The sequence below is a fragment of the Parasteatoda tepidariorum genome, chromosome 5 (genome assembly GCF_982258835.1).
Source record: "Parasteatoda tepidariorum strain Cologne lab strain chromosome 5, Ptep-v5.0, whole genome shotgun sequence".
In the NCBI taxonomy this organism is placed as follows: Eukaryota; Metazoa; Arthropoda; class Arachnida; order Araneae; family Theridiidae; genus Parasteatoda; species Parasteatoda tepidariorum.
In genome coordinates, this window is record NC_141759.1 from 103,313,770 (window position 1) to 103,341,748 (window position 27,979).

The following is a 27,979-nucleotide window of genomic DNA, read 5'->3' on the forward strand; positions in this document are numbered from 1 at the left end:
TACATATTTATAGTGAGTCTAATTATTTGGCCAGGTACTGTACGATACTTCTTTGCTATGACATCACGTGATTTTAGACGAACTCTCAAATATTGGGCAAAATCTTTTTGTAATCTGAAGGCATTTTGTGAGTTCCCCTAATGTAGAGCCCCTGAATTAGACAGGCCGACTCATCATCCATTTTTGCTCCAAAGAGCTAACATAAGCGCAATACTAACATAATGTTAACTTGCAACCTTTTTTGCTCCAATATTGCTTGATAGGTCAGCTCTGATAGTATAGGAGCCTTACCCTAATGGAATGCCTGCAAGTGACGTAGTGTGTGCATCTCGATCCTGATTGGTTGTTAAAAACGTGGCTTTTGCTTACATTAGCAACTGTTCTTTCAATTCTGTTTGGAGTAAGACAAGCCTGTCAAGTGTACGCATGGAAAATAAACCAATTCTCTTAGGTGACGCATTTTATATTCTTTCACTAAGATTTCAATTCTTTCGCTATATATTTCTTACGTAACACAAAGACAGGCACGAAACCATATATAACATAAACAATTTAATTATGCATCGAAGTTGCCAGGTACATAAACAAAAATATATCACCGTTACAGTAAAATACGTAATCCAATAATAAATCTAAGTTAATTAAAAGACTTAGAAAAGAAAGAATTCTATTTCAACGAAATCCATGTGTGATACGGAGCTGTATTTAATTAACTTCACACATTAATTAACATTCTAACTTATGGGGAGAAACTTAGCTCAACTTTAACACGCCATTTTGCTTATAAACTATCAGCTAACACTGACGTCATAGTTCGCATGTGTGGGTATCGTGATCTTCTTCTTGAAGCGCAAGTACCCAATTATAAGAAATTTCTTAGTGTGCTTTAGGGCACTGAAAGTTCTTTCTTTAATTGTAATTTTTAACTTTCTTCTCTTTTTCAATAAATTTCCTGCAATGGCCTGCAAAATAAAAATATTGGTGAGAACCTTTTCAAACAATACAACCGGACGAAAATCATGGAACAGAATAAGTGTTACTAAACTTGTGTTATTACTCTAATGACTAAATGTAATGAGCATACCTGCCAACTTTTAATCCCTTCCATTATCATTTTTCCCAGTGGTATTAAACTGGAATTAAAACATCAATTTTAAGCAAACAAATACGTTGTATTTGAGAAAACTTAAGTTGACAACCATGATAGTAGCGCATATTAATATCTGTGCTTAATTTTTGTAAGAATAGTGGTGATTAATATCATTTAAAAATTAAGATTATAAACGAAAAAATAGTATATAATTACTACCACTTTAAATATGAAAATAAAATTTTCCGGAAAATCCGGAAGAGTTGGCAGGTATGAATGAGATTCTTACGATTTTTGGATAAATTTATACTTCCAACAATGAATAAACTTATATGCTATTTACAACCTGAATTTACCATCGTGAGTTTAAAATAATCGTAAAAATGCAACTGCAGATTGACTAAATGGGGGCAATATCTGAATATTCTTTCATTACCAGAACAAGTGCTGCTACCGACAGAGAATATTAGAAAAAACATAATTCGATAATGATTCGATGGGGTCAAATTATAAAATTGCCATAAATCGATGCTAACTGACTTAACTCTACATATAGTTAAAAATTAAAGGTACAAAATTAAAACTATTAAAATCATTGGGCTATTTCATTTTCCTAGGCAAAAAACCTCAAAGCAACCTAAAATGTTGCGTAGAAGCTTTTATTTACTACATCATATGAACTATTTAATTATTATAATATGAACTATTATTATTCATACTATAACTATTATTATTATTTTATGAACTGTTACATTTATACATAATACGAGCTATTTTAAGTAAACTAATTTTTAAACTTTTAAAGTATTCTAAAATGTTGCGTAATAGCTTTTATTTACTACATCATATGAACGATTTAATTATTATAATCTGAACTATTACAAATGATTTATTATTATTCATATTATAACTATTATTATTATTCATATTATTTTAATAGTATGAACTGTTACATTTATACATAATACGAGCTATTCTAAGTAAACTAGTTTAAAATTTTTAAAGTATCTAAAATGTTGCTTAGAAGGTTTAATTTACTACATAATATGAACGATTTAATTATTATTATGTGAACTATGACGTATGAACTATTATTATTATTCATGTTATAATTATTATTTTTATTCATATTATTTTTATAACATGAACTGTTACATTTATACATAATACGAGCTATTCTAAGTAAACTAGTTTAAAATTTTTAAAGTATCTAAAATGTTGCTTAGAAGGTTTAATTTACTACATAATATGAACGATTTAATTATTATTATGTGAACTATGACGTATGAACTATTATTATTATTCATGTTATAATTATTATTTTTATTCATATTATTTTTATAACATGAACTGTTACATTTATACATAATACGAGCTATTCTAAGTAAACTAGTTTAAAATTTTTAAAGTATCTAAAATGTTGCTTAGAAGGTTTAATTTACTACATAATATGAACGATTTAATTATTATTATGTGAACTATGACGTATGAACTATTATTATTATTCATGTTATAATTATTATTTTTATTCATATTATTTTTATAACATGAACTGTTACATTTATACATAATACGAGCTATTCTAAGTAAACTAGTTTAAAATTTTTAAAGTATCTAAAATGTTGCTTAGAAGGTTTAATTTACTACATAATATGAACGATTTAATTATTATTATGTGAACTATGACGTATGAACTATTATTATTATTCATGTTATAATTATTATTTTTATTCATATTATTTTTATAACATGAACTGTTACATTTATACATAATACGAGCTATTCTAAGTAAACTAGTTTAAAATTTTTAAAGTATCTAAAATGTTGCTTAGAAGGTTTAATTTACTACATAATATGAACGATTTAATTATTATTATGTGAACTATGACGTATGAACTATTATTATTATTCATGTTATAATTATTATTTTTATTCATATTATTTTTATAACATGAACTGTTACATTTATACATAATACGAGCTATTCTAAGTAAACTAGTTTAAAATTTTTAAAGTATCTAAAATGTTGCTTAGAAGGTTTAATTTACTACAGAATATGAACGATTTAATTATTATTATGTGAACTATGACATATGAACTATTATTATTATTCATGTTGTAATTATTATTTTTATTCATATTAATTTTATAACATGAACTGTTACATTTATACATAATACGAGCTATTCTAAGTAAACTAGTTTAAAATTGTTAAAGTATCTAAAATGTTGCTTAGAAGGTTTAATTTACTACATAATATGAACGATTTAATTATTATTATGTGAACTATGACGTATGAACTATTATTATTATTCATGTTATAATTATTATTTTTATTCATATTATTTTTATAACATGAACTGTTACATTTATACATAATACGAGCTATTCTAAGTAAACTAGTTTAAAATTTTTAAAGTATCTAAAATGTTGCTTAGAAGGTTTAATTTACTACATAATATGAACGATTTAATTATTATTATGTGAACTATGACGTATGAACTATTATTATTATTCATGTTATAATTATTATTTTTATTCATATTATTTTTATAACATGAACTGTTACATTTATACATAATACGAGCTATTCTAAGTAAACTAGTTTAAAATTTTTAAAGTATCTAAAATGTTGCTTAGAAGGTTTAATTTACTACAGAATATGAACGATTTAATTATTATTATGTGAACTATGACATATGAACTATTATTATTATTCATGTTGTAATTATTATTTTTATTCATATTAATTTTATAACATGAACTGTTACATTTATACATAATACGAGCTATTCTAAGTAAACTAGTTTAAAATTGTTAAAGTATCTAAAATGTTGCTTAGAAGGTTTAATTTACTACATAATATGAACGATTTAATTATTATTATGTGAACTATGACGTATGAACTATTATTATTATTCATGTTATAATTATTATTTTTATTCATATTATTTTTATAACATGAACTGTTACATTTATACATAATACGAGCTATTCTAAGTAAACTAGTTTAAAATTTTTAAAGTATCTAAAATGTTGCTTAGAAGGTTTAATTTACTACATAATATGAACGATTTAATTATTATTATGTGAACTATGACGTATGAACTATTATTATTATTCATGTTATAATTATTATTTTTATTCATATTATTTTTATAACATGAACTGTTACATTTATACATAATACGAGCTATTCTAAGTAAACTAGTTTAAAATTTTTAAAGTATCTAAAATGTTGCTTAGAAGGTTTAATTTACTACAGAATATGAACGATTTAATTATTATTATGTGAACTATGACATATGAACTATTATTATTATTCATGTTGTAATTATTATTTTTATTCATATTAATTTTATAACATGAACTGTTACATTTATACATAATACGAGCTATTCTAAGTAAACTAGTTTAAAATTGTTAAAGTATCTAAAATGTTGCTTAGAAGGTTTAATTTACTACATAATATGAACGATTTAATTATTATTATGTGAACTATGACGTATGAACTATTATTATTATTCATGTTATAATTATTATTTTTATTCATATTATTTTTATAACATGAACTGTTACATTTATACATAATACGAGCTATTCTAAGTAAACTAGTTTAAAATTTTTAAAGTATCTAAAATGTTGCTTAGAAGGTTTAATTTACTACATAATATGAACGATTTAATTATTATTATGTGAACTATGACGTATGAACTATTATTATTATTCATGTTATAATTATTATTTTTATTCATATTATTTTTATAACATGAACTGTTACATTTATACATAATACGAGCTATTCTAAGTAAACTAGTTTAAAATTTTTAAAGTATCTAAAATGTTGCTTAGAAGGTTTAATTTACTACAGAATATGAACGATTTAATTATTATTATGTGAACTATGACATATGAACTATTATTATTATTCATGTTGTAATTATTATTTTTATTCATATTATTTTTATAACATGAACTGTTACATTTATACATAATACGAGCTATTCTAAGTTAACTAGTTTAAAATTTTTAAAGTATCTAAAATGTTGCTTAGAAGGTTTAATTTACTACATAATATGAACGATTTAATTATTATTATGTGAACTATGACGTATGAACTATTATTATTATTCATGTTATAATTATTATTTTTATTCATATTATTTTTATAACATGAACTGTTACATTTATACATAATACGAGCTATTCTAAGTAAACTAGTTTAAAATTTTTAAAGTATCTAAAATGTTGCTTAGAAGGTTTAATTTACTACAGAATATGAACGATTTAATTATTATTATGTGAACTATGACATATGAACTATTATTATTATTCATGTTGTAATTATTATTTTTATTCATATTAATTTTATAACATGAACTGTTACATTTATACATAATACGAGCTATTCTAAGTAAACTAGTTTAAAATTGTTAAAGTATCTAAAATGTTGCTTAGAAGGTTTAATTTACTACATAATATGAACGATTTAATTATTATTATGTGAACTATGACGTATGAACTATTATTATTATTCATGTTATAATTATTATTTTTATTCATATTATTTTTATAACATGAACTGTTACATTTATACATAATACGAGCTATTCTAAGTAAACTAGTTTAAAATTTTTAAAGTATCTAAAATGTTGCTTAGAAGGTTTAATTTACTACATAATATGAACGATTTAATTATTATTATGTGAACTATGACGTATGAACTATTATTATTATTCATGTTATAATTATTATTTTTATTCATATTATTTTTATAACATGAACTGTTACATTTATACATAATACGAGCTATTCTAAGTAAACTAGTTTAAAATTTTTAAAGTATCTAAAATGTTGCTTAGAAGGTTTAATTTACTACAGAATATGAACGATTTAATTATTATTATGTGAACTATGACATATGAACTATTATTATTATTCATGTTGTAATTATTATTTTTATTCATATTAATTTTATAACATGAACTGTTACATTTATACATAATACGAGCTATTCTAAGTAAACTAGTTTAAAATTGTTAAAGTATCTAAAATGTTGCTTAGAAGGTTTAATTTACTACATAATATGAACGATTTAATTATTATTATGTGAACTATGACGTATGAACTATTATTATTATTCATGTTATAATTATTATTTTTATTCATATTATTTTTATAACATGAACTGTTACATTTATACATAATACGAGCTATTCTAAGTAAACTAGTTTAAAATTTTTAAAGTATCTAAAATGTTGCTTAGAAGGTTTAATTTACTACATAATATGAACGATTTAATTATTATTATGTGAACTATGACGTATGAACTATTATTATTATTCATGTTATAATTATTATTTTTATTCATATTATTTTTATAACATGAACTGTTACATTTATACATAATACGAGCTATTCTAAGTAAACTAGTTTAAAATTTTTAAAGTATCTAAAATGTTGCTTAGAAGGTTTAATTTACTACAGAATATGAACGATTTAATTATTATTATGTGAACTATGACATATGAACTATTATTATTATTCATGTTGTAATTATTATTTTTATTCATATTAATTTTATAACATGAACTGTTACATTTATACATAATACGAGCTATTCTAAGTAAACTAGTTTAAAATTGTTAAAGTATCTAAAATGTTGCTTAGAAGGTTTAATTTACTACATAATATGAACGATTTAATTATTATTATGTGAACTATGACGTATGAACTATTATTATTATTCATGTTATAATTATTATTTTTATTCATATTATTTTTATAACATGAACTGTTACATTTATACATAATACGAGCTATTCTAAGTAAACTAGTTTAAAATTTTTAAAGTATCTAAAATGTTGCTTAGAAGGTTTAATTTACTACATAATATGAACGATTTAATTATTATTATGTGAACTATGACGTATGAACTATTATTATTATTCATGTTATAATTATTATTTTTATTCATATTATTTTTATAACATGAACTGTTACATTTATACATAATACGAGCTATTCTAAGTAAACTAGTTTAAAATTTTTAAAGTATCTAAAATGTTGCTTAGAAGGTTTAATTTACTACAGAATATGAACGATTTAATTATTATTATGTGAACTATGACATATGAACTATTATTATTATTCATGTTGTAATTATTATTTTTATTCATATTAATTTTATAACATGAACTGTTACATTTATACATAATACGAGCTATTCTAAGTAAACTAGTTTAAAATTGTTAAAGTATCTAAAATGTTGCTTAGAAGGTTTAATTTACTACATAATATGAACGATTTAATTATTATTATGTGAACTATGACGTATGAACTATTATTATTATTCATGTTATAATTATTATTTTTATTCATATTATTTTTATAACATGAACTGTTACATTTATACATAATACGAGCTATTCTAAGTAAACTAGTTTAAAATTTTTAAAGTATCTAAAATGTTGCTTAGAAGGTTTAATTTACTACAGAATATGAACGATTTAATTATTATTATGTGAACTATGACATATGAACTATTATTATTATTCATGTTGTAATTATTATTTTTATTCATATTAATTTTATAACATGAACTGTTACATTTATACATAATACGAGCTATTCTAAGTAAACTAGTTTAAAATTGTTAAAGTATCTAAAATGTTGCTTAGAAGGTTTAATTTACTACATAATATGAACGATTTAATTATTATTATGTGAACTATGACGTATGAACTATTATTATTATTCATGTTATAATTATTATTTTTATTCATATTATTTTTATAACATGAACTGTTACATTTATACATAATACGAGCTATTCTAAGTAAACTAGTTTAAAATTTTTAAAGTATCTAAAATGTTGCTTAGAAGGTTTAATTTACTACAGAATATGAACGATTTAATTATTATTATGTGAACTATGACATATGAACTATTATTATTATTCATGTTGTAATTATTATTTTTATTCATATTAATTTTATAACATGAACTGTTACATTTATACATAATACGAGCTATTCTAAGTAAACTAGTTTAAAATTGTTAAAGTATCTAAAATGTTGCTTAGAAGGTTTAATTTACTACATAATATGAACGATTTAATTATTATTATGTGAACTATGACGTATGAACTATTATTATTATTCATGTTATAATTATTATTTTTATTCATATTATTTTTATAACATGAACTGTTACATTTATACATAATACGAGCTATTTTAAGTAAACTAGTTTAAAAATTTTAAAGTATTCTAAAATGTTGTATAGAAGCTTTTATTTAGTACATAATGTGGCGCTTTAATTAGAAACAAAAATCTTTTCATACAACAATCTACTGTTACGACACCGTTAGCTGAAACAATCAATAACCATATTCAATAACAAAATCACGTACAAAATAGATCTCGATTTTTAAAATAAAATAAAAAAGTCGTTTTAATTATAAATTTTATAAAATTTCAAAGTAGATTCAAGGGACTTTTCACCATCTGTCGTATAGTACCGCAAGAGAAACAAACAGGGAAGGGGGGAGGAAAATAATAACATGGAACAAAATTAAAAGGCATAACCTAGGGACAAATAAAACCCTTTCTTGGAGCCTAAAGGCTGTCAGAAAACGAGAATATCCAATAACGCGTAACTGGAAATTAAGTTCTGAATAACCCCTTTTTCCATTTAGCCCCGCGGTGTTACTTCTTTTGATGTACTTCGAACAATTTTAGTAACAGGGACACCATTCATTCTGACATCAGATTGACAGAATGCTGGAGGGCGCAACAGTTTACGGATGGAAATAATTTAAATTCGTTGGCGGAGTATCGATAACATCGATTTATGTACACAAGAAAAGACAGCCTGAATTAAAAATCTTTTAAAAGATGGCGGTGATTTATTTTCAGTTCTGGAACTTATGCATCCGAAAAATTTCTGGTGCATTTTAGCATTTGCAACAAATTGTTATTTAGCAAAACAGTTATTTTATAACAATTATTATCTTGTAAATAATCCAAAAACTAGCAAGTTTTTCAAGAGATTATAAGTGGCGTGATATTTTCAGTTTTGGAGTTGCTGGAATATGGCGCCGAAAAACTTCTGACGTATTTTAACATTTGCTACTAACTAACAACTGATTGCTCTTGTAACGTGAGATTATATTATAACAATTATATTTTTTTAACTATTCCAAAAATAAGAATATCTTATTTTTGGATATTTTATTTATTAGAAAGCTTCTAAAATATTTATTTCTATGGTGACGTTTTATCTTTTAATTTTGAACTAATACAAAATGTCACCTTAAAAGAATTTTAATAGTTACTTCTTGTATGGTTCAGATTGGTATTATTTGGCATGGTAGTTATATTATAAAAATCATATTTAGCAAAACAAATATTTTATAACAGTTATTATCTTGTAAATATTCCAAAAACTAGCAGTTTTTCAAGAGATTATAAATGGAGCGGTATTTTCAGTTTTTGAATTGCTATAATATGGCGCCGAAAAACTTTTGGCGTATTTTAACATTTGCCACTAATTAACGACTAATTACTCTTGTAACATGAGATTACATTATGACAGTAAATTTTTTTTAACTATTCCAGAAGTAAGAATATCTTATTTTGGATTTATTTATAAGAAAACTTCTAAAGTATTTCAATGGAGGCGTTTTATACTTCAATTTTGAGCTGAAGTAAAATGGCGCCTTAAAACGAATTTTAAACTTTACTTCTCACATAGTTAAGATTGGTATTATTTAACATAGCAGTTTTTTTACAATAATCATATTTTATAACCGTCGTTGAACAGCCGACACAATTTTATGGGTTTACGACTAGTAATGTTTAACCCCGTAGCCTTGTCATTTTGAACTCTATCCAGAAGACAAGGGAACTCCTGGATCGAGTATTGAGAGAAATATGCCTTCGTGGCGGATTTTTTGATGGAGCTAACCCGCATCTGCGTTACATGGAGAGGAATACCACGAGAACCTCCCACGGTTAACCTGGCAAGAGGACTCTAACCCATGATCCGTCTACTACTAAAGATATTTCACGTCAGTACTGTGGTCGGTGCAAGCCGGATGCGGAATTCGTATCGACTGGGATTCGAACCCGGTTCGCCTCATTGGAAGGCGAACAGTCTATCTGCTGCTAACTCAACAATCATATTTGTGGAACTTTCTCAAAAATAACAACTTACTTGAAAAGAATATCAATGACGCAGTATCTTCATTATTTGAAACTGGCGCAAAATTACGCCCAGAGCCTCGGGTGAAATTTCAAATAAATTTATTCTAATAGCCATAGATTGCTGTCATGTAACGTAAAAGTCATATTATAATAATTATATTTTTAGAATTTATCTGAAAAATAACAACGCACTTCAAAATGATATAAATGGCGGCACTGTATCTTCCTCATTTGGAACAAACGCAGACTTTGGAACTAACTTTCATCATTTGGAATTAATCCTTTTAATTCTAAAAAATGCATAAATGGCAAATAAACATTTTCAGCAGCATTACTATACATTAAAAGAAATGTACGTATCTAAAAAAGGACTTCAGCACTTGTGGTTTAATGCAACCACATAACAGTTCCGTTATAGTTCTGAGAAAGGCATGAGAAGTGATTAAATATTTTAAACAACGTGGATTGCAATACAATTACAGAATTATCAATAACAATGGACTACTGCCCTTATGGGTAAATATAATTTCAATGGGGTTTCTTTTAAATCCTGAGGAAAGTATAAACACAGAGACTGAAGATTTTCAATAATATGATACAGGGTGCACAGCCAAAGCTTTCAACAAAAAACAAGCACCTTTTGAGCATTCTATACATTAACAAAATGCAAAATAATTCTCTAAGACTTTACATCATTAAGATAAAATAACTAGTCTCTGAAAACGAACTCTTTTCCTGATTATATTAGCCATTATAAAATGATCAAGTGATTTTTCTGTTCGATATCAGAGGATGGAAAATAAAGCCTGAAATGGAGAATATCTTGTAAAATGCAGCAGAGTTGCACGTGAGAGTGCAAGAATTTAACCGAACCCAGTTCAGTAGACGCTCATGCGAACTCGCAAGTATTTCATCAAACATGTAAAATGATTGGCGCTTTCATACGCTATGAACCAACGGCACGTCGAAATAGATTGTGGTTAAATGAATTGTGAAAACCTTGAAAAGAACAATGTGAGAAGCACGTTTCTTTCGTGGCGAAAATGGACATGGTAAAGAAAAAAAATCTCATTTTCGAAAAGAAAAAATTAAGCACTTTTTAAAAACACCCCATAAAAAAAGCACCTTTAATTGCTTTTAAAAAACGAAAATCTAAAAAAAAGCACATTTAAGCCCTTTTAAAAACGCTACGCACCATGGTGGAATATCATATAATTTAGAATCGTGCCTAAAAAGGGGACTGCGGCACTTGAAAGTTATTGCAACTACAGCAGTGTTCCTTTTATAGTCTTAGGAAACCAGAAACAATTACGGAAAGATTTAAAAATTTTCAATCGCATGAAATGCGATATCTTTTTATAATCTCTCCATAAAAAAATAATTACAAAATAATAATAATAATTACGAAAGGAAGAAAATTGTGAAAACTGCACTGATTGATTTGTTCTCTTTATCGTTGTAATTTAGTTTTCAATTCCACCGAATATACGTTTCTTAAGATGTCACAGAATTCTTTTCTTTCTTCGGTATTCATATTTATATCATAAAAAATTACCGCCAAGATAGTCATTATGAATACCACAGAAAGAATATTAAAATAATTTAAATTAACATTAAATAAAAACGGCGAAATAAAAGAATTCAGTGGTGAAAACAATAACACTAAGAAATTCCAAAATTATCGTCTGCTTTTATTTTATTTGATCTTGCTGTGTCGATTTTTTAGTAATGCTTATGTTAGCCTGATTTTTTATGACTTGTGCAATTCTATTCTTGAGATTATGGTTTTGAAATTGATCGAAGTTGCTCAGTTCATTTTAAAGTTTTAACTTGAGACAGTATTTAAAAAAAAAATTCTAAAAAATTATCAAACAGCAGAGGTCGCCAAAGTAACGCATGCAATGCGGACGCATACGCACTGTTTACTGTTATTCTTGAACACAGTTGGAAAGTCTGATGGCGTCCAAATAAGGCGCGCACGCCATCAAACCCAAAACAACACCCATATTGCCAATGGGTAAAAAGGAATGTGGCATTTTTGGGTTAATATATCCGCATTGATGATCCTTTTTCTTTAATAGAAAACCATATAATGTGACAACTTACAACTTTCAAAATCATGCATGCGATTAAGAGTCGATTATAAAGTAGGACTTGCACTCGTGAGTTAATACAATTGATTGCTGTTTTCTTTTAATTCTTAGAAAATCATAAACAGGGTCTGAATAATTCCTGTAGAATGGAATACCATTGAAAAACAACAGGTAAAATGTTATGGAAGTTTCATTCTAGTTTCTCCTTTTTTTTCTTTAACGGTTGATGCAATGGATATAATAATAGGTTTCAAGGGAAAATACGCCTTCCCCATACGGTGACGAAAAAGAATAAGTGTTCTAAATTGCAATGAATTTCCTATCTCGTGTGACCAAGGGGAGAAAAAAAAAACTTACAATTTCATCCCAGCTTCATTCTATATAACCCCCAGGGAAAATTCTCTCTCTTACTTTTCACTTTTTTTTTTTGGTTCCAATTTTGGTCCTTGCATGTCGTTAAATATCACTTTCGTCATTTATAAGAAGATTTTCGACGAAGCGACTCTGCGTTAAATTCGAGATTAAAAAGCTCAGTTCAAGTTAATAGCGCCTCCAAGAACAGTGGAATTGATTTCTAAATATATTCTGACAATAAAAGTTTTTCAATAGCTAACTAATTTTTTTCTTCTTTTTTTTTTGTAAATTGACATTTTCTTGAAAATTTTACATTGAAATTTTCATTTAGTTTTACGTTATTGAAAAATTCAACTATTTTATTATTTATTATTTTCAGTATATAAATCTGTTTGAATTTATGAAACCTCCACCATTCACTAAAGTAAAATTTTCATCGCTTTTTTACAATTTTTATTTCTTGTATCTGTCATTTGTATCGCTGATAATTGAATTATATGTAACATTTTCATGAAGACTGATTCCATCTCTATTTTCATTTTTTTTTTATTTCTTTATATTTTTTAACAATTTTTTCTTTCTCTTTTTTACTCTCAGTGGGGAATTATAATTGAAAATTATAAATTTGCTAATTCATTAATAAAGATAATTTAATAGGATGACTTTTTCATGGAACTAACTCGCATTTGCGTTACATGGAGAGGAAAACCACGAATACCTCCCACGGTTAGCCTGTCAGCAAGGGGACTCTAACCCATGGACAGTCTACCACTGAGGATATTTTACGTCAGCACTTCGATCGATGCGAACCGGATGTGGAATTCGAAACTGGCTAGCTCCACCGAGTTTATGATTTTTAGCCTTATTGCAGATAATATAACATTATTATTATTATAGCATTATTATTATTATAGCATTATTATTATTATAGCATTATTATTATTATAGCATTATTATTATTATAACATTATTATTATAAAATTATTATTATAAAATTATTATTATTACATTATGATAGTCAACCGATTTTCCAGTTGTAAATCGAAAAAGTGTTGATACTTGAAATTCTTAAACACGTCAATTTTATTTCATTGCGTTCGATTTATAATCGTTTTAATCCTTGAATTACATCATTTAAAATGCAGAAAAAAATTTTATTATTACATTCAATTTGTCATTATTTTACAGTTAAACTTTATTTATTATTATTTTATCCTGTCGTGTTAAAATTTTTATTTTTGTCAATATGTTTATTATTGTTTTTTATCATGACATTTTATCAATAGGTATTTTTCTCATTACACTTTATCATTAATTTATATTCATGCTTATACTTACAAATTATGGTTATTTTTATCATTATATTTAATTTTTCATTAATGTATCAACATATATCATCATTAGGATTTAGAATCATTTTATTTTATCATTAATTTATCAGTGTTTTTTACTACATTATCAATAAAATTTAGAATCATTTTTATCATTGCATTTTATTATTATTTTATCTTTACAAGTTGAAATTATTTTTATCATTTTGTTCGATTTATCATTGTTTTAATCCTTAAATTATATCATTTAAAATGTAGAATTATTTTTGTTATTACATTCGATTTGTCATTATTTATTTTTTTATTTATTATTATTTAATTGCTGTGGCATTAGTATTTTTATTTTTGTCATTATATTTATTATTCTTTTTTATAATGACATTTTATCAATGGGTATTTTTCTTATTACACTTTTATCATTAATTTATATTCATTCTTATCCTTACAAGTTGAGGTTGTTTTTTAATCATATTTAATTTTTCAATATATATCATCAATATATATATCATTCAATATGTATATTTTCAATATATAATGTATCAATATATATCATCATTAGAATTTCGAGTCATTTTATTTTATCATTAATTTATCATTATTTTTACTTTATTATCAGTAAAATTTAAAGTCATTTTTATCATCGCACTTTTATCATTTGTTTTATCTTTACAAGTTAAAATTATTTTTATCATTGCGTTCTATTTATCATTTTTTTAATCCTTAAATTATATCATTTAAAATGTAGAATCGTTTTGATTATTACATTCAATTTATCATTATATTATCGTTTATTTATTATTTTATCCCAACAAGTTAAAGCTATTTTTAATATTCAATAAAAGCTGCGTAGTTTTAGTTTCTTCAAATGTAGAATATGGACGAATAAAGAAACAGAAATAACCTTTAGAATCTTCAAAAAAAAAAAAAAAAACTCCATCTTCTGAGATAACAACAATCATCGCCTCAGTAGAATGACAATCCGTATGAATATATTTCTGGAAATTCTTTTTTATCCGGGAGACGTAAAAATAAGCGGCCACTTAGCGTCCGGACTCTTATTTCTAAGAGAGGGTCCGGCTAATGGGGAAAGATAACTCCGGGAATCGTTAGATATCCTGCGGGGGGAAGAAAAGAGCATTAGGTAGCAAAAAAATGGCTGACGACGCACACCAGTTTTATACTCATTGACTTTTCCTTCCTTTTTCCCCCCTTAAATGATAATCGATATCTTCTGCTTTTTAAGAGGCTGCGGTCACGATTAATGTAAAGCAGATGTGAATTGCAGATGATTTAGCGAGAGCTTACCCCTACAATTTCTTTTTTATTTTAATTTTTTGACATTTTTTTCTCCTTTTTATAAAATTGTTTTTTTATCGTCTGAAAAAAAAAATTTTTATTTGAGAAAAAAAATTTCACTGACATTAAAAAAAAGGACTTAACAATTTGTAATCGTCTGCGATGAAGAAGTTCGAAATTGTTTTATAGACTAATAAAGTCGAATATTCCAGTTTATTTATTCATTTTATTTTTATTTCTTAACTTTTTTTTTGCCTGTTTTTTTATTTGCCGGAATTTTTTTACTAATGGAGTTCTTAGATGAATGAACTTATTATAAACATGGTGTATTTTATAATCGTAGAAGAACAGTTGACCCAATTTTCTTCGGATTACGACTACTAATTATCAACACCGTATCCTTGTAATGTTTGAACCCACTCCAGAAGACAAGGGAACTTCTGTATCAAGTGTTAGGAGAAATTTGCCTTCGTGGAGAACTTTTTGATGGAACTAACCCGCATTTGCGTTTCATGGAGAGGAAAATAACGAAAACCTCCCACGGTTAGGCTCTTGGCAAAGACACTGTTTTTATAGATATCATTATATTTAAGGGAGAAAACAAAATCTTTCCTTGGTTAAGTATTATAATGTTTATTAAAATCTTTTTTCCTTATCAGAAATAAAATTTAGATTTAAGTTGTCATTACTAAGAGAGTTTTTATTCCATCCTTCTCCCCGTTTACCTCAATTAGTATGATTATCTTTAATGTGAAAAAATGAAGGAGATATTAAAGTTAATCTGTGTATGGAAGGTATCATTTAAACAATATGGCGAACTTAATTCGTGTAAAATCATGTAGTAGGTTTCGATTCGATTAATAATCTTCTAAAATTAAATAAAGGATTAATAATTCCTCTTAAAATCATCAAAATTAAAATTCGACCTTATATCAATTATGATCTTTGAACACAGGTGTCAGAAATTAAGAGAATTTGAAGATTTGGTCGAATTACTGGAGCGATTCTAATGAAATTTGATATGTACATACATTGATGTAATACAAAACAAATAACCATTCAACAATTGTAATACACCTGCATGATCGTAGGGAACACTCGTTGGAGTCTGAAGGTATGAAACAGCGGTTGCAGAATAAACAAGAAATTCTTCTCCTTTAAAAATGCTTTTCCTTTTTATTAGTAAGCTCTCCTTTTTGCGGATGTAGTCGTGTGAGCTGATGATAAGATTATATATTTTATTTTACTGATTTTTGTTAATTTTTTCCCCCGGATTTTTATTATTATTTTTCTTTTTCCCTTTTTTCATTGTTCTGACATTTTTTCCATGTTTTCTCTACTTATTTCATGAGTTCTAAGAAAATGCAGCTTATACACAGTAAATGAAACTTATTGTTTTTCTTCTTCTTTTTGTCCTTTTTGTATCTATTTATTATGCTATATATATATATATATATATATATATATATATATATATATATATATATATATATATATATATATATATATATATATATATATATATATATATATATACAGGGTGATTCTAAAAAGATGGGCAAAATTTTAGGAAGTGATAGTACACACCCAAACAAACAATTTTTATCAAAGAATGGATGGTCGAAAACAAAGCACAAAGCCGCTAGAGGGCGTCAAAGTTTATGTTCTTATATAAGGCAAAAACACACAAACAACGATGAAGTTAAGTTATAAAAGCAAATTTAATAGCATGTGATTACAATAAGTGTTCAAAACAGTGGCCGGCAGCGGCTATGCACGCAATACAACGGCGAAGGAAAGATAGGCGAACATTCTGAAACATACCAGGCATATCACGAACTTTCCCTGCAGCGGGCGAAAGCGTGGTGACAAGTAACGCAGAGCAGTAACTTACAACAGGAATGGAGCTTTCAGGTTTGCATCAAACAACTTTCCAAATGCGCCAGCACCTTTGCGTTTTGTTTTCGACCATGCATTCTTTGATAAAAATTTTTTGCTTGGGTGTGTACTATCACTTCCTAAAATTTTGCCCATCTTTTTAGAATCATCCTGCATATATATATATATATATATATATATATATATATATATATATAAGTTCAAAATGAAGAACAAAACAAAGAAAAAATATAGACACATTCAACAGGGAGGTGGGAAATAATAGGCAAAAAAAAATAACAAACAACATTTTATTTTAAAAAAAAAAAAAAAAAAATGAAATGCCAATTAAAAAAAATTTTTTTTTTGAGTGCTCCTCACACTATTGTATAAATATATTTTGCTTTGGCTTTATTGATACAATATCAGAAAGCACTCTGTTTTGCGGATATAATCGTGTGGGCTGAAGAAAAGATTATATCTTTTTTTCCGGCTTTTTTCCCGGTTTTTTAATTGGCATTTCATTTTTTTTTTTTTTTTAAATAAAATGTTGTTGTTTTTTTTTTTTTTTTGCCTATTATTTCCCACCTCCCTGTTTAATGTGTCTATATTTTTTCTTTGTTTTGTTCTTCATTTTGAACTTATCTAATGAGTGCTGTTTACTTGCAGCTTAAGCGCAATAAATGAAACTTATTGTTTTTCTTAACTTTCTTAGTGTTTTCTTGTATCTATTTATTTATTATATATATATATATATATATATATATATATATATATATATATATATATATATATATATATATATATATATATATATATATATATATATATATTTGTGTATGCGTGTGAGGTTGGGTTGATGGCTAATGTGTAGTAATAACAAAAATATATTGATAATTTTGAACAATTTACTTTGTGCTGTTCTCGAAATTTAGTTTTATTATATCAAGTTCTACAATAAAAAAAAAAAAGAAGAAAAGGAAAAAAGGTAGGCGATTTTTGATTAAAAGTGATATGAACCGTTTTCAAGTCTACGAAAGATTAGATTGTTCATTAGCTGTAACTCTCATATTGGTCTTAGGATATAATTCCTCTTTTTAAGATATGATTTTTTAACTACCAAAATGTTAATTAAAAATAAAACTACATTTAATGCCCAATAATTTAAATTTAAAGTCACTTACTGACGCTTTCCTAACCATAAGTCTGAAGACTGTAAATATTTATTTTGTAATCATTTATTTTTACTTTTTTCTTTAAAAAAAACTCCAAACTAGTAATGTTAATTGCTCTCCTTATATATATAAATAAAACTCTTTCTTTTGCAAAAGCATTTTATTTTTAAATTGTGTAGTAGTAGGTAAATATTTTGTCCTGTTATAATTGAATTCGGAATTTAGTTACTTAATGTAAACAAATAATTAGAAAGCAATTTAAAAAGCTGTTGCATTTATTCTTTCACTTATGTCTATTGTGTTATCACCAATAAATAAATAATGCTAAGTTAATTTTTTTTTAAACCTCCGCATCTTTATACTTAATGTGTGGCCTTTTGTTAATTCGTAGATCTTTTTAACATTTCTTTTAAATATTTTACTGAAATTCCATTGTTTTTTAAAGCAAAGAACAGTTAAATGTTTTTACTTTTTTTAAAAAGTATTTACAATAATGATTTAAATTTTCTTTGCAGGTTAATTCGTATCTAGTATTGGAAATTTAAGTTATCAGAAAAAAAACAGGTAAGTTTAGTTTGTGTACTCCTTGAAAATATAGTGGTGCATTAACCAATGAATTAAACTCTAAATTATTTTGCGCATTCAGATAACAGACGTTTTGAGCAGATAACTGACGGATTGCTATTTTTGTCTCCAAAAATGCCAATTCAATGGCTTTAAAATGTTCTATTTCACTGAGAAATTAAATTTTCACATTTTCACATAGAAAAAAAATTAAGACACTCGATATGCTTTTCCAAAGTTCTTTGATTTGCAATCAGGAAAGTAATATACATCAATGAAGTTGCAGTTTCAATCGAAGAAGAGAAGTTCAAGAAACTTTTTCTGAACAATTCGTAATGTTTAAATTCAAAAAAAAAACTATTACTTTTTTTAAAATACTAACTCCACATGTTTTTCCACTAAGTTCGTCGCTTTTCATCGTGTTAATATGCAATCATGAAAGCTGTAGTTTCAATCAAAAAAGAGAATTTTAAGTAATGTTTTGTGAATAGCTTCCTGATGTTTATAATCAAAAGGTAATTCTATGACATTTTCTAAAGTATTAACTCTTTAATTCTTCGCTTACGCTAGGATCTTTGCAACGTGTTAATATGCAATAGGGTTAGCTGTGGTTTCAATCGAAAAACAGAATTTTTAAGAAACGTTTTCTGAACAACTTCCTTAACGTTTATATATTCAAAAACAGATTTTATAACATTCACTAGAAAGTTTTTAAACGCGTTTTTTGAATAGCTTCCTAATGCTTATATTCTAAAGCAATTTTTATAACATTTTCTAAAAATATGAACTCCACAATTCTTCGACTAAGCTCGTAGCTTTGCAACGTGTTAATATGCAATCGGGTAAGCTGTAGTTTCAATCGAAAAACAGAATTTTAAAAAAAAATGTTTTCTGAACAACTTCCTTGACGTTTATATATTCAAAAGCAAATTTTACAACATTCACTAAAAACTTTTTCAACGTGTTTATCCACTATGCTCCTTACTTGCGATGGTTTACTTTTTAATCAGAAATACCGTAAAATCTTTTAAACAAAACGAAAAAAAAAAAATTTCAAGAGAATTTCGTTGAAAACCGAATAGGGGGGAGAGCGATCATTCTTTGCCCCCCCCTTAACTTCCACACAACATATCGAAAGAAGCCTTATCTCGAAATTGGCTACCAAAAGAAATTTGTCCGCCACTTTTTTATAACTTCCTCCAGAAAAATCGATTTTTAGCAGTCCTTTAACTGTCTCTACCCCCTGGAGGTAGTGTTACAAGGGCTACGCTCATGAGTTTCTGATTACAGGTTGATTCCGGCTTTTGATGATAGAGGGGGGATTCTTTCCCCCCTCTAAGAAGTAAAAAGAAGAAAAAAAAGTCTTGGTTTATTGGGGTATAAAAATATGCCCCCTTCTTTTTCGTCTGTCTTATGTTGTTAAGTGCAGTAGTTTGCGGCCTGACTCACGCTAGAGTATCTGCACAAATGGAACCCTTTTTATGATACTTTTTGGCGATAAATATAGGTTGCCAAATATTTTATACCTGAAAATGGCGGGGAATGGAAAGTGTTGTTTTTTATTATTTTTTTTTTATTATTAAAGTTACGCGATGTATTTGAAAACATGGTGTCTGGAAATTTAGTTTTTGGAGGTAGATTTATAAAGGGTCCTTCTTCCTCTTGGATAGTTTAACCGCCTCCCCCCCTCTGTCGGTGTCGCATTTCATACCTTCAACGATTTTGTGCCCGTATAATCAGAGTCGCATGCCATGCGACGAAGAGAAAAATTGCATCATTGAAACTGAATTCGCCCCTCTACTTTACTTGTTTCTTTACATCCCCTGATTATTTTTATGTTTCTGAATATTGCTAACAGAGGGCGCAACTAGCGCCAATTTTTTTCAGTAGGATTTCCCTCCTTGAATTGAAATCTAAATCATTTTGTACTTTTCTGTAATTTCGCTTTCATTTGTGTAACCGTTGCAGGTCAAAATAATTATGGTGTGAAGATTGGAAAATTATTAAGGTCATGTTGGAAAATTATTTTCCAAAATATTTTTTTTTATCTAATTTTAATAATTATTTTAGGCACATATTTTTCTTTAACATCAATATAGATAGTAAATATGTTATCACAGTGTATTTTTTAAGATAAGAACTTGGGTGTATTGTAAGGACATATCACATATTTCAGTACCTATAGCTTAAGCAAAACACTGCTTGCTAACAAAAATATTTCGAATTTAGGATTTCTCATATATTAATTTTTGGCAATAAAAAAATGGGTTTTTTTGGTAGGGGGGGGGGGTCGGAAATTCGAAAAAACAATTCTGACAGTGAAAGGTTAGTGTGAACTATTTATTAATTATTCCGAGTTCAATAAAACACGTTTAAAAATGTATATTGTTAAAAATGCACTTTTGAAAACGTGGGTTTAGCTCTAAATCCTTTTACTGTGTCCTTAAAATAGAATGTCCCTTATTCAGAGGCAAATACAGATCCTATTCGTGGGGAACAGAATAAATAAGATTCTCTTTTAAATGGAGGGTGATTCTTATTTAGCTTTCTTTACAGCAAGTGCTACAGTACTTAATAAATCGAATGAATCTCGTGAAACCAGATTTTACCTCTATGCCAAATAATATTTGTTTGTTTTTTTGTGCATATTTTGATTTAAAAAAAAAACCTTTGTGATTTATTATCTTGAAGTACTAAGTATTTTGTTTTTATATTTTATAATCGTCGTTGAACAGGACCCAATTTTTTGTGTCTCGGTCTATACTAGAGGTCGCCAAAGTGGTCTATATAGACCCCCAGGGGTCTATTTAACGTAAGCGGGGGTCGATATGAGTCAGGGGGTCGAATGGGGGTCGATCCGAACCGGAAGGGTCGATTGGTCGAAGGATTATCAGTATTTTTCAGATATGTAACAATTAGAAATAAAAGAAGAAGGCTTGGAAATATATACAGGTAATCTTCAAAAATTGAGCGACGATTTTAAACTGCGTTTTGTTGATTTGGAAAACATTGACATCCCTGATTGGATTATTGTGCCATTTTCTGCTCAAATTGAAAACGTGGACATCACCTGCAAGATGAGCTTGCTGAATTATTATGGGGATTTGAAGCAAAGAAGCTTTTTAAAAATTTAACAATAAGCAAATTTTGGACAAATATAAATATAATACATAAATATGTAAGACTTTACGAAATAGCTCAGCCATTTATGATAGCATTTCCAAGTTCCCATATGGTTGAAGCCGGTTTCAGTCACGCAAATTCAATCTTAACTAAGAACAGAATTAAATTAAACGTGGAATTTCGAAGGGATTTAAGATTAAAATTGACCAATTTTGAACCCAATATAGCAAACCTTGCAAAAAAACACCAGGCACACCCATCTCATTGATTAAGAAGCAATAAATCCGTTGTTACTCTACTTATTATTTCTACTTACTTATAATTACTTATTATTTCATAAATATTAAGATATTAATATTTCAACATTGGTATATTTTCCATAAAACTATTGTTACACTATGTACTATTACTTTAATAAATGTTCAAAATCATAAAACAAATGTACAAACACAGTGTCTAATAGAGTTTTATTTTAATTAACAGAAAATTACTTTTATGAGGGTCGATGGAGATTTCGAAAAATTATGTAGGGGTCGATGATCAAAAAAGTTTGGCAACCGCTGGTCTATAGTAATGTTCAACTCTGTAGCTTTAAACACAATCCAGAAGACAAAGGAAATCCTGGATCAAATATTGGGAGAAATTTGCCTCAGTGGAGGACTTTTTTGATGAACTAACCTGCACTCGCTTTATACGGAGAGGAAAACCTTCCACGGTTAGCCTGACGGCAAGGGAACTCTAACCCATGATCCGTGTAACATTGAGGATACTTGACGTCACTGCTGTGGTCGGTGCAATAATACAATTTATAACTCAGAAGAAACTAAATAATTGAAAGCAGCATTTTAATAAAGAAGGAAGAATTGGTTTATGAAGTTTGCGTTAGATCTCTAAAATCTTTAGAAACTTTTAGAAGTTGTTGATAAAACATCTCGTTAAGTAAAAAACTGATAAATTAAAGACTTAACTTCAACTTGCGTACAACTAAATCATACTTCCGTAAGTGGTTAGAAACATGTATGTGGTTAGTATATTGAATTATAATTAAAAATTATTTATGCATGCGTTAATCAATGGAATAATACATACTTTTGCGAAAATTTCTTTTTGTTAAATTTCGTAATTTATATTGCTTTTCTCCCATCCTCCAGCTTCTTAAATTACTATAAATCATTCTTTATTAATAAAATAAAAAACTTTTCAGTCCCTACTGTTCTTAGTTTGAAAGTAATCCCATTTTTTTTAATTTTTTTTATATATATAAATAAAATATGCAAATTTTTTCCTAATTTTGGTTTTCACCGAAGAGAAAGTTAAATATTTTCCTCGCTGAGCATAACAATCATGTTCCTTTCCAGGAGCAAGAAAATTAAAAGATGCGAAACGCTGCTTTTAATAATGGTCGAAATACTTTCCCCTCCCCCGCACCACATAGTTAAAAACTTTTTTTTTTTAATTTACTCTCGATGGCGATGTGTTCATATTTCTGTAAAAGTCGTTTGCTTCTTCTACTCAAAATGGAAAGGAGAGAATGAAAAGTGAACGAAAGAATTCTCCTGAAATCAGAGAAAATTGTCAAAATTAATGAAAATATTTCATTTGGTGTTAAGGTGAGGCAACTCATCCGTACTTTTTATTAAACGCTATTTAAGGAGAACAAATTCTTTTGAAAATGAAAAAAAAAAGAAAAGAAAAATGTTGATTGGCAGGCGAGGGTTAACTCAACTCCCCTCCACTTCATTTCCGTGAGAGAGCCGTTTGGACAAAGTTATAAATGTCAACCTCTCAGCGGCTAATTAAATGTGGAGGACACCTGAACAGAAAACTTCGAATGACTTCATTTAACGATTTCGGAAGTATTTTTGGAGAGGTGATTAGAATTGAATTTCGGTGGAATAATTGATTGGCGCCATTAATCGCGGAACATTTGGAGCTCTTTTACGCCATTTATTTCGCTTACGTTGAGTTGTTGCATAAAGAATGAAGTGTAGTTGAATATGAAACACTATTTTGACACTGATTCAGTCTTCACTAAAATAACTGAGCATTTAAGTTGATTCTGCTGAATAAATAATTAAAATAAAGTACAGTTGGTAGGTGATTCAAATAATAATAGTCAAGGCTCTGTTTTTTATTTATTTATTTATTGCCCATTGGCAAAATGGGTCTTGGTTCGGATTTGATGGCGTCCACAGACTTTTTCAACTGTGTTCAAGACTAAAAGTAAACAGTGCGCATGCGTCGTCATTGCATGCCTTGCTATGGCGACCGCTGCTGTTTTTCTTTTTATTTTCACTAGTAGGCATTTTTAATGTATTTACATAATAATAATTTAAAGTATTTTTTGAATTCTTTTTATTATTTAACGTATAATTAATGACTAGAGTGTAATTTCAATATAAATATGAATGCTGAAGGAGGAAAAATATTTTGTGACGTCTTGAAACACGTACACAGGCAGGATATGAAAACCCTTCCTACGACAAGCATCCATTGAGACAGTTTTTGCAACCCATGATTTGAAATGAATCGGAGTGAATCCAGAAAAGAAAAAAAAAAAGAGCATTTGACCAGTGATCGTCATTAGGCGATCACAACTTTTTTTGTTGATTTTTTTTAAAATTTTATTTATTTATTGTTTTCAGCGTGAGAAATATATTTTTTTAACAACTTTATCAATTTTAAAGTCTGATGAAAAGGGTGCTCTGAGTCATTGTGACAACGTTTAAAATTTGCCGACTTCAAAAAGTTGATTCGATTTTCTTTCATTGAAGAGTAGTTTTAAAGTTGGAAATTCAATAAGTGATTTTTTTAACCATTATTTTGACACTAATTTGAATACCTCCTGCAAGTATTTAAATATGCACATGAATACCACCTGCGAGTTTACAAATATGCGCACGGCTCAAATGGCTTGTTTACGTAAACGAGAACAGTTCGAAATTAGTATTTACAAAAATGGGCACAGCAAAAAAAAAAAAAAAAAAAAAATGAGCCTAATTGATTTTAAACCCAAATTTAACAACTAAACGAGAAATTTCGTGCTTACTTTTTCTTACTTGTCAATAAGCATAACTAATACTGTTGGATTCAATCAATACTGCTAGATTATTCAATACGGCTAGACTAATCAATATACGGCTGATTCAGGCTGGCTGGGTCATTACAGATGTTACTTTTTCGGGGATGTATTCAAAACTGATAATGTGGGTGTGGGTCAGAAGCGTATCGACCAGCCACCACTGGGATTCGAACCTGGGACACCTCATTGGGAAGCGAATGCTTTATATCCCCTAATCCACACACGGCTATTGCTAAAATATTTCTCCGAGTTAAAAAATTACGGAAAGCTTTTTGAAAATTCAATTCATACAATACTGTTTTTGAAAGCCTTTTATTTTTCTGCTTCGCTTAATTATTTTTTTTTATTTATTTATTTACAACCTTTAAATGATATCTCATTTGAATTTTTACTACTATTGCATTTCGGGACCCCAATTAATTCGCATAATAAAAAAAATATTTATTCTGCTCAGTAGTTAAATGCGATCTTATAAACTCCGCTTATTTAATCTTTATACATACTAAGGCCTTTTTTTGTGTGTGCTTTTTATTTCAATCTCACTACAGAGAGCCGTGATGGCTCAGGGGATAGAGCGTTCGCCTTCCAATGAGGTGAACCGGGTTCGAATCCCAGCGATGGCTGGTCGATACGAATTCCGCATCCGGCTTCCAACGACCACAATTCTGACTTAAAATATCCTCAGTGGTAGATGGATCATGGGTTGGAGTCCCCTTGCCGTCAGGCTAACCGGAGCTGGTTTTCGGGTTCTTGCTCTCCATGCAATGCAAAGACGGGTTAGTTCTATCAAAAAGTTCTCCACGAAAGCAAATTTTTCCTCATACTTTATCCAAGAGTTTCCTTGTCTTCTGGATTGGGTTCAAAATGACAAGTCTACGGAGTTGAACATTGGTAGTCGTAAACCCAAAAAATTGGGTCGGCTGTTCAACGACGGTTATAAAATATAAAATAAAATCTAAATACAGAAAGCACTACGAAAAATACGGAAAATTAGCTTCAAGCAAACTCCCACAGATAAGCATTGACGAATCTTCGAAGACTTTTATTAATTTTTTTTATTCAATACAAAGATTTCTGTTGAATGCCAGATATTGTTTTTAGTTGAAAGTGTTACATTCAGCAAAAAAAAAAAAGAAAACTTTCTTGCGAATACGAACTAGAACTTCTATTATTATCGGAAATAGAAAAAAATTATTTTGTTTATTCGAACAACCCTCTCTAACTTGAAAAGGATGATTCTTGTAAAGATAAGTGAAGTATCTCTTACAAGTCAATAAGAATTTTTTTTTCCAACCAGTTAAAAATATTTTTAATTTTCTTAATTTTAAGGAAGTGGTTTAATCTGATGTTTATTCTTTACCGTGCTCGATTTATTTTCCTTTTTCTTAAAGAGTTTTTCGTTTCTTATTAACTTTTAATGTATAATCATCAAGAAAAATACAGATAAGACGCTGTTTTATTCCATTTTATTTCTTGAATAATCAAATATTTATTAACTTTATTTGAAATCAAAGAAATATTAACAAAAAAAAAACATACGTTTTCGAAACGTTCAACAGTTTCTATTTAAAGGAATTCACCATCAACATAAAATGAGAACTTTAATGTACTCTTTATCAACGGATTGTAATTATTGACTCTTTCAATTTGGACCCAATTAACTTTTTTTAAAAATACACTCCTAACAAATATGTTGAATAAAAAAAATCATTATTCTCTTATAAGTATTATAAGTATACTCCAAATAAATATAACTAATCTCCGATTAAAAAAAAATAGTCTTATTATCAGGAAAATGTTTTATAATTTGTTTTATTTACAAATATGAAACTATCACACACACACACACACACATATATATATATATATATATATATATATATATATATATATATATATATATATATATATATATATATATATATATATATATATATATATATATATATATATATAAGTAAATACAAGAAAACACGAAGAAAGTTAAGAAAAACTATAAGTTTCATTTTTTTTAAAAAATTTTTTTATTATATATATTATATAAACTGTTGTTTGTTATTTTTTACTTATTATTTCCCCCCCCCCTTTATTTTCATATGTCTATAATTTTTCTTTGTTTTATTCTTCATTTCCAGATTAATTCCCCTATTTTGAGGGTCAAGAACGTTTTTTTTTTTTTTTACTGATTTCGCAACTAAAAATGTTGTAATTAATTAGCATACTTAAGGTTAGGCTCAAAGATTGAGTCTAAAAATTCGATCAAAAGTTATTCAGGATGTTCACTTTTTATTTTCTAAGTCTGATTTGAGTTGTAAAGACTGTAATATCGAAATTATATTAGATCAAACACGAATTAAATTGCATCACTTCGGGGAAAAAAAACTTTCTAAATTCGCAGTTTAATTTCTTTTGATATTAATCAAAAAAAAAAAATGTGCTTTATGTAGAAACCAAAAGGTGGCTTCTCGCTTTCGGCAGAAGTGTAATACTGTTGCAAATCAATATATGTGTGTTTTCTAAAAAATATTAAACTTGTATAGAAAAATAATAGAATGGAAAAAAGAAGATTATAATATCGAAATTAAATTAGATCAAACACGAATTAAATTGCGTCACTTCCGGGCAACAAGCACTTGCTAAACTCGAAGTTTAATTCCTTTTAACTTTAAAACAAAAATTAAATGCTTTTAAAATAGTAAAATATTGAAAACCAAAAAGCAGTTTCTTTGCTTTCGGGAAAAGTATAATACTGTTGCAAATCAATATAGAATGTACTTTCTAAGC

The 27,979-nt window shown here is 27.4% G+C and overlaps 1 protein-coding gene across 1 annotated transcript in view; it reads left to right on the top strand.

The window, feature by feature from the left end:
- The window catches only part of LOC107440642 (plexin-A2), a 526,176-nt gene that overhangs the window by 184,999 nt on the left and 313,198 nt on the right, over positions 1-27,979 (top strand). Inside the window, exon 3 of the mRNA XM_087164666.1 lies at positions 18,942-18,990. The gene's annotated coding sequence lies outside the window, so the exon portion shown is untranslated. The remainder of the gene's footprint in view (positions 1-18,941; positions 18,991-27,979) is intronic.